The 9,705-nt window shown below is 37.1% G+C and overlaps 1 non-coding gene and 1 pseudogene across 1 annotated transcript; both read right to left on the bottom strand.

Moving 5' to 3' along the window:
* Positions 1-460: 460 nt before the first annotated feature.
* LOC136484506 (small nucleolar RNA R71) lies at positions 461-567 on the bottom strand. The gene has a single exon (XR_010766029.1). It is a non-coding gene; the product is annotated as a small nucleolar RNA R71 (small nucleolar RNA).
* Positions 568-5,617: 5,050 nt separating this feature from the next.
* LOC136480305 (uncharacterized) lies at positions 5,618-9,207 on the bottom strand (annotated as a pseudogene).
* Between the last annotated feature and the right edge of the window lie 498 nt (positions 9,208-9,705).

The raw sequence follows: 9,705 nt of genomic DNA on the forward strand, positions 1-9,705 counted from the left end.
ACTACTAAGGAAGCCCCGACGTCATCTCGTTCTTCCTGAAGCTACTCTGCCGGCAATCGAACCTCTCACTTCAGCAACATCTGCTTTAACCAAGATGGCCGAAAAGACCCTGTGCAAGTTCTCCGTCCCCGCTGTTGCCAACGTGCCTGTTGGGCCCGCTGTCAACTTGGGTGACACGAACTTTGAGCTGAGGACCGGGCTCATTACGATGGTGCAGGCAAGTCCATTCTGTGGACTGCCTAGTGAGAGCGCCAACGCTCATCTCCAATAGCTCCTAGAGCTTTGTGACACCATCATCATCAAGGGAGTCAACCCCGAGATCATCCAACTCTATCTGTTTCCGTTTTCCCTCCTTGGGAAGGCGAAACAGTGGTTTTATAAGGACCGGACAACTATTGACACATGGAACAAGTGTTCCATGACGTTCCTCACGAAGTTCTTTCCCACGGGCAAAACCAATGGCCTGAGTGGGAGAATTTCCAACTTCCAGTAGAATATACATGAATCCATCCCCGAAACGTGGGAGAGGCTGCAAGTATACATCCTTGCCTGCCCACACCACGGGATAGAGAATTGGCTCATACAACAAAACTTCTACAATGGGTTAACACCCATATCTAGAGCCCACATAGATGTTGCTGCTGGTGGAGCCTTCCTCTCAGTCACGATCAATGGAGCTATGACTCTAATTGAGAATATGATCTCCAACCAGAGGTGGAGTGAAGAAAGACTCCAAACCCGACATGAAGACATGAATACCATGGAGGGAGCAGATATGCTAGCCACAAAATTTGACCTCCTAATAAAACGCTTGGACAAGCGCACAGCCACAAAAGCAAAAACTTATGGCACCGTCCAAGCACTCGACTCGAATATGCCCTGCGAGGAGTGCGGAAATATCGGACACTCGGGGAACGACTGCCCTGAAACCCATGAAGATGCGCTGAACAACAACAACTGGTTCCGTCCGCAAGGAGGTCAAGGGTGGAACCAGTCGGGCCGAAAATATCAGGGAGGTAACTTTTCGTATAATTCAACATTTTCAAATCAACCCTCCTTGAAAGATCTAGTGTTAGGGCAAGCTAAAATAAATGAAAACCTAATAAACAAACTTGCCTTGAACAATAAAATTTTGGAAAATATTAATTCAAAAATAGAAGGTTTAAACTCTTCCGTTAAAAATCAATTGAGCTTTAATAAAATGTTTGAAACACAATTGGCTCAAATTACTGCCACAATTCCTGCAATTGATTCTGAGAAGATCCTGGGGCAACCCGGGAATTCATTTGAAGTCGTCAATGCGGTGACCATGAGGGGTGGTAAGTCCACTCGAGATCCACCATATCCTAACCATGTAGGAAAAGCCAAAGAGCAAAGGGAGACCAAACCTTCAACAAGATCCACAGGGATACAACCTCGGACCATAGGTCTCGAGCTAGCTTGGGGGAGGAACCCTCCACTTAAGAGGTCTGGCTGAAAATGCAGCTCCTGCTTTGGATCGTACTGGTCAGTACCTATTTCTAGATTGCACATTTATTAGCAGTTTGCACTTTTGAAATACTGTAATTATGGTATTTGACATGTGCAATATCTGTTCTTTGTCACCTATAAGTTTGAACCTTCTTTACCAATTTAGTATTTAATAAAGCAGGAAAAGCACCTATTGACAAACCTTGTATGAAGAATAAGGCTCCCTACTTTTATAGTCCTAGCATGGCATCTTTTAGAATGTTTGATGATGAGGATGATTTAGGAAATTATGTTGAAGATCCTAAACTAAGGCGTCCTGTCGGTCCAGTATCTGGTATAGCTTGTACTTCAGATGATAATCTTCAGAGAGAAGCTCGAGTGTTACCTTCTAAAGCTGCAACTACACATCAGAATGTCCAACTAAATGTGAGTTTTGTATTTTTTGTTTTTTTTGTTTGAAGTCAATATGCTGGTGCTCTGTCATTGATTATCTGATAGAACAAAAAAAAAGTGTTTCTTGTAACTTGTCTTATTGTACTAACACCTGATTTACTTTCACTCTATGATAGGTTCAATCCGAGAGCAGCTTCTACTTCCAATTTTGCCCTGCATCAGAGGGTTGGACGTTTGTTGACCGGATTAGGTCTAATCCATTTGGTGGAGGCGGTAATGTGAGCAATTAGGAAATTATTTAGACCGAAAGAAATGACAATTTTGAAACTGTAAACTTGTTTATTAGATTAGATCAATTTTGTATTGTGACATATCTTGTGTTCCCTTTTGTCTCTTTTTTGTAACTAATATGGTGGTATTTTTTGATTAGGACCTTGTCCATATGGAGTCTTTACCTTTTACTGATTATTCTGAGACTGCTAAAGATCCAACTGCTCCTGTTTCTGTAGTTGCGATAAGCCCTTCTGGAGAACACTATGCCATTGTAAATTGGCATTTTTAGTTTTATCAATTTGGAACAATTGTCTTGTGAGATAACCTGCTGATTTTGCTTTTGGTGCAACCATGGTAGTGGAAGGACAATTGTTACTAGTTGGGGCTGCTCTCAGTTATGTAATAGCTAGTACAAGTAGTTGTAGTAGTATCCATACTCTAGTGTACCTTAGCGGTACTAGTGCTGTATATATTGAGAATAAAGGCAATAGAAGCATTTTTGTTGTCCCCTTCTTTATACCTCTCAGTCGTGTTTGTTTGTGTGCTTGTTTGTTAGGTATTTGGAGAATAGAATGAAATAGTATGAACCCTATTATGTCAAGTTTTACTTTATGATTTTCGAACAACTTTATGTTTTTTTCCTGATTTTGCAGGCACCTACACCTCTTCCATCCCATCGAGGTGGGACTTCTGTTTCTGCAAAAAGTATGGGAAGAAATGATTTATCAGACAACTTGAGTCCTTTTCAAACCAAGGTCCTTGGTACTCTTCTAGTGCAAAGTTGGATGTTCATCGTCGTAGGAGGACAGTGATGCCAAGCAAATACAAGTTGAGCCCTTATATGATGCCTCATTCGAAGATAACAGTGTCTAGACTTGAAACTAACATATATGAGGTTGTTTGAAGATGGCAGAAACTTAACATTCCAAGTAACTTTTAAATGTTTACAACCTCCTTAGCGTTTTCACCACTCTTGAGTACACTTGAATCAAGTAATTATGAAATGTTTACATTTGTTTCAGTCTTGCAGTAATCGATTATGGGCAAGTGGTTGTGAAATTAAGTGCACTTGCAAGTTCTCTTAAGCCTCAAGGAAAGGTCCATTACTTTATAGTGAATGCTTTATGTAGATTGTTATTCCATAGGAAACACCCTAAGAATTCTTACAAGCATTATTTCTTCTTTAAAGTTGGTGTACGTGTCATTTATTTCTATTTTTCTCAATTACATGTGGTAACTATATCAAATAAAATAATATTGACCAATTTGTTTTTGTAGGACTATTTTATTGGAAATCATGGTCCTAATGATAGCAAGGAGAAGGAGCTATATGATAATGTAGTGAAATGCTTTAAGGGTGCTGGTCGTGCAAGGTCATTAGCATACCAATATGTGAGTAACATTCTTTTAATTTTTTAAGCTTTAGGACATATGTTGTGTGCATTGTAGTTGTGCTAATAATCCCTTCTTTTTCATTTTGTGTTATTTGGTCAGCTTTATTTTCCAATTCTCTTCCATGATCGGTGGTATGTGGTTGTTGTGTATATCACTCGAAGATTGATTGTACTCCTGGATTCCTGTACTCTACATTTTGGAGCAGACTCACATTTCCATAAAGCTGTTCGTGATGAATTTGTAAGTAGCAGCAGCACATGGATTCACATCATTTTGTTTGAATGCAATGTGAAATTTTGTTCAAATAAGAAAAAATATATATCTGCACTCTAATTATTTCCTCTATCTGCTTTTAGATACCAAACTTGACCACAATCTGGAGTGAAGTTGTTCAAATTGACTTTGGGTTCCATGGATATGAAGTTATCTATGCAGATGTACCTTAGTAGACTGAGAAGTAGGTAATGTACAACCTTTTTTAATTTTTTTAGATCATATCATTTTGTGTGGTGCTTATAATATTCTGTCTTGTCTTTCTCATATCTTTTTCAGCTTTAGTAATGATAGTGGTATCTTTGCGATGAAGAATCTAGAGCTTTGGGAGCTAAATGTCTATTTGATGGGCAAGTTTTCTGAAGCTGATATTGGGCATCTTCGTATTAGTATGTCAATGACATGATTTTCAATGAATACAATAGTTCTAACGATGGTTGATCTAAAGTGATGAAATATGATGCTGAGGTAATACTAGTTGCAATGTCACTTTGTGTATTGTTCCATCATGTACTCAATTAATAGTTGTTTCTAATATTTTTTTCTCAGGTCTACGAACAGTACTATAAGAGAGCATGATCTGCGTGTTGTGTTTAGATCTTGTGTTTAGGTTCCTGTCATGTGGTGTGTAGGTTCATGCTATGAGTGCATGGTACTTTGTAAAGAAGCAGCTACGTTGATGAGAATAGTTGGTGCTCAAATGGTTGTAAATATTAATCTACAGTCAAGAGGCTTAACTAAAGTGGATGATAATATTTGGTTGGATGGTTTGTTTGGATGCTTGATGTTAACTGTTTTTTTACCATTATTCCAAGTTTATGTCCTTCTGTGTTAGTGTGTCTTTTTTGTCCACTATGTGTCAGTGTAGTAACCTTTGATAGCGAAGACAAGGACAAGCTTGAGGGTTGTGGAGGCCCCTCTTGTTCTTGTAAGGATGACACATGCTTTCTCCCATTACTTGTTGTAAATATTTGGTTGTTTTTAGTTACCAATAGAGGAAGTTCGCCCTCAGAGGTGGAACTCTTATCAGGAGCAGCAACCTATTTGAGGAAGTTGCTTTTTCCTGAAGTTATATAGTTTGGTATGTGTTCTTCCACTTACTTGTTCTGTGTGACTGTATATTATTTGCAGTGAACTATGTATATAGGTCAATATTAGTCTTTCTAACAAGTGATTACAAGTCAATATCATTTGTGATTTGTGCTAGCACATTTTTGAATCTGTTTATTTTGATTTGTGCCAACACACACCTCTTTTTTGTCCTTGTCCTTTCATAGAAATTTTTTTTCTCTTATGATCTGTGCTAAACATGTTGAAATTTGTTTTTTGTGATTTGTGCCAACATACACCAAGTTTTTGTCCTTGTCCTTTCATAGAAAAAAATTGTCTCTTGTGATTTGTGCTAACACTTCATGAACTTTGATAATTCTGATTTGTGCCAACGCACATCTCATTTTTGTCCTTGTCCTTACATAGAAAAAAATTGTTTAATGTGATTTGTGCTAACACATATTGAAGTTTGTTTTTTTGTTATTTGTGCTAGCACACACCAATTTTTTGTCCTCTGAGACAAATAAAACATTCGATTACACAATTGCAATCACCAATAATGTAATTTGCAGCTACTGGGCACAACAATTTTAGTTCTCAGCATATGCAATTATAGTTCTGGGCATAATTTAATTTAAGAATGTAACATCCTGTTCATTAAACAAATTACATAAATTAACTGGCCATTGAATTTGACTGCATCCCTCCTTCTGATTGATAAATTTCGCTTTCCTTCTGTTGATCATCTTTGATTACCATGCCCTCAGTGTTCTGTTGCTTGGTGATCAATGCTACCATTTGATGTTTCCTTCCTCTTCTTTCTTTTTGGCTTCACCGGAGAGCCTACAAAACATTATTAGTTCACATAAATAAGAATTTTTGCATTTGGATTCAAACTCTATTTGTATGTACTCAAATTTTTTACCAGCACTGTCTGTGTCATTTATTTTCTTCTTTTTCTTCTTTTCTGCTGCCACCAGTTTCTTCTTTATTTCTTCTATATGTCTCTTCATTCTGACAGGTTTAGGTGGCCTTCTCTTTCTCTGAATTCTTTCTGGATCATCTATTTCAGTCTGTGGATCTCCAGCTTGTGCTGCTATAGTTTCTCCTTCTTCATTTCCTTGCTGGTCATTTTGTGCTTCACATGTTTACTTAGCAGATAACATTCTATCTAAATTGATTTCCATCTTATCGAATTCTGCCACAAGGTATTACATGGCTTCCTCATTTTTTGATCCTTTTGAATTCAGTATTGTTGACTTCCTGGATAATATGTTGAATCTCAACAATGAGCTTGTTGTAACTGTTTCTTCTTCTTGTCTTTCAACATGTACTTTCATATCCTTTTTTCTCCACCTGTCTAAGAAGCATTTGTCTGGAATTGTGCTGATTTCCTTTTAATGACTATTTTTAGGATATGAGAGCAGAGTATCCCATCTTTACTAAATTTTGCACATATGCAGGTAAATTCTTCTTCGCCTTCTGTTAGGTCAGTGTTTACTATATATCTCCTGAACCTATGAACCTCCTGAATCTAGTTACTTTTTTGCCACACCTCAAATGTTTTCCCATCTTTGGTTTCCCTGTAGTTTAGCCTTGATGTTGCCTTTAGTTGTAGCTAGAACTTTTTGAATATGTTTCTGTTGTATAGCTGTTGTGCCTGCTGCTCTATTCTGTAGCCAAATATAAATTACTTTGGCCTTTTCTGCTTACTATAGCAGTCCTCCAGCCTTTCTGCTCGATTTATGGTATCAACAATCCAATTGTACTCTTTCAGAAAGCTAATGATACTATAGGTTGGCCCTATATTGTCTTTGAACCTAGCATTTGTTGCCTCACTCCTGGATGAGGTTTGTATGAAGGGGAAGAAGTCATTTTTGTAGTAGACCGGGATAAACCTTTTCCTTATTTCCCACATTTTGGAAATATAGTGATTCCCTTGAAGGTTTCTTTCCTCAATCATTCTCTTCCAAAGTTGCTCAAATTCTTCCACTGTTAGACTATTGTTCACTATATCTTCAAAGTCTTCATATAGTCCTTCGTTTGCTGCAAAGACCTTGACACTCTTATTGTAGCATTTGGTCTTTATGGAACAAGCAATTTTGGTGGTTTGTGTTTATGAAGACTTGCTCTATTGCTGATTTCATCACCATGTCTTGGTCTATGATGATCGTTTGAGGGTGTTTACATCCCATTGCTTCCAGGAAAGTTTGAAATACCCACTTAAAAGTGTCCACTGTCTCATCATGCAGGAAAGCACATCCAAAAAGGCAACTTTGCCCATGTCCAGTGATTCCAACAAATGGTGCAAAAGGTAAGTTGTATCGGTTGGTCATATATGTCGTGTTAAAACTTACACATTCTCCATAATCTGTATAATATTTCATAGAATAACAGTCTGTCCAGAACAAGTTTCTCACTCTCTTGTCCTCATCTAAATCAAACTTGTAAAAGAAAGACGGATCCTCAGTTTGTTTCTTTCTGAAATAATCCAGTACTTGTGTCATATCTAATCCTTTAACTTCTCTGTTCAGCTTTGTCCTATAGTTGCTGCTATCTTTCTTTTTCATCGGTAGAGCTATAAGCCCCCCTCTCAGATACGATAGAATAGAAACCATCTTCCTAGTCGTGATATTGTTATCGTTCAGAGTCTTAATAAGTCCTTTTTCCATTTTTGTCATATACTTGTGACCAGAAAATAGCTGATCCCTATCTCCACGGCATAGCTCGTGATTATGCTCCAAATCAAGAGTTTTAATCTTCCATATAGCTCCTTCTTCTTTCACCATCATAACACAAGGACAATTTGACTTCTGCTAAACATTGATTTTCCTTCTCCTTACCGGTTTCTTTACAACATCCTTGTCTACTTCAGCTTCTTCTTGCTCTAAAGACTTTTGTTCCTTCTTTTCCTTGATGATTGCATCTCATTGTCACTTTGACTACCTCATTATTTCTCTTCTTACTTTGAGTTCTTGTCGTATGTGTTATGGCAACTTCAAATCTGGCTAGGAATGCATAGAAGTTGAAGAAATGGTGAGCATCATGCCTAGTCTTAAATTCCATCGATAGTTGTGGGGTGTACTTGCTGTTGATTAGGTGCATTGTTGCCTTCAGATGCTGCAACCTGCTCATCTTTGATGAATTGTTCAATCTCTTCCTCCGTCAGTTCCTGGTTGCCATTTACATGCTCATTATCATCTGTTATAGCTGATGTAATATCTGAACTTGTTGGTTCTGTTGCTATGATCCTCAAGTCATTTTCTCCCATTGTTGGTTGATCATCTTGATTTTCATGCTGCACCTGTAAATATATTAGGCAGCAGTCTTAGTTTTCTGAGTAATGTCATTTATAATAGAAATAATTTTTTTCAGTGTGGACTAAAATAGTTGAAGAGATCATTTTTTATGTACCTCATCAATGTCCATGTTATTGAATACATCAGTTTGCCAATGGTATTGTTGAATTTCAGTTCTATCATCATTAGCTATGCTTGTCGTTGCTCGATCATCATCAGCGATGATTGCCATTTCTCCATCCTATTTTTGCAAAGATAAGTTTTACTTTGATGCCAGTACATATTTGTATTGCTTATAAATGTAATCAAATTGGCTCAGCTATTTGTATCTACTCATATGACAACCTTGACTCTGATATTGACCAGTCAGTTTGTGGTCCAAAGATTCCATCCAGATCTTCAAGGCTCATATTCTATTTTATTTGTTTGATAATGAGAATGGTTACCATTTATAATATAACACAACTAGTTTGACAAGCATATATAATATAGTTTTACCTCATTCCTGTCATTTCCAAGCATCATCTTTGTTCATGATCCTTGCATCTCTTCATGTTGCTGCAGAGTTTATAATGAAGCATTGAAATTACAGTCCTGTTATGCTGAATTTACATTGCACATATGTGTGTAATTTGAATATGTGTGAATTGCAATTTTTGTATACTGGTATTATCAATTTTACCTGCGTATTCCTGTCAGTCTGATTATCCTCCTGAGAGTTCATGATTTGTTCCAACATAAGTTCAGTGTAGCCTCCCTGCATTGAGATATATTTTAGTCAAAAAATAACCTTCTTATCTTGGCATTTTTGAATCTAAGCAATGATTTTGCTTACCTTTTTGTATGTGAAGGTATTTAAAAGGTCACTAGAACAATTTGTGCCTACAAATATTTGATAAGGAGCTGACTTTAGTTCCTTATTTGCTTCTTGTGAGTTCAATGATGTTGGATAATCATCGCATCTGCTTGTTGTGACATACATATTATTCTGCTTCATAAAAAAGCAAGCAGCTGAGTACTTATATAGCTTTTTATCAGATTCTTCTTTTTTCATTGCATCATTGAATTGTGTTTCTTACCTTAAGTAGTTGATCAAACTCGACTGGTGCTTGTATAAGTTGCATAAGGGAAGCAATTGAAACCTGCAAGAAAATGAAGAAGCCATTAGTTCTTATTTATTTATTATTTGTGTCAACTGTTTTGAATTAGGAGTAATTTTACATCATTGTTGCTTTCTTCTTGGCGAATTATTTCCTCATAATTCTGAATCTGATATTGTGCCTCTAACATTTCCTGCTGCCTTGTTATTCTTTCTAGATTCATGTTCTGTTATAACATCCATATTTCATGTTTTGATAGTTAGAAGGTTTCTAATCATTACATATTCCATGCATCTAACACACACAAGGAGATTGGATTCAAATGATCGGTGTACTAACCTTGGCTGTTGAGGTTTGTGGTTCCTCTTCGATCTGATTTCTGCCCCTTTGCCCTACTTTGCGTGATCAGAGCACGGCCTTTTCTCCATGCATTGATCCTAATATTGTGCAAA

The sequence above is a fragment of the Miscanthus floridulus genome, chromosome 9 (assembly GCF_019320115.1).
Source record: "Miscanthus floridulus cultivar M001 chromosome 9, ASM1932011v1, whole genome shotgun sequence".
NCBI classification, from domain to species: Eukaryota; Viridiplantae; Streptophyta; class Magnoliopsida; order Poales; family Poaceae; genus Miscanthus; species Miscanthus floridulus.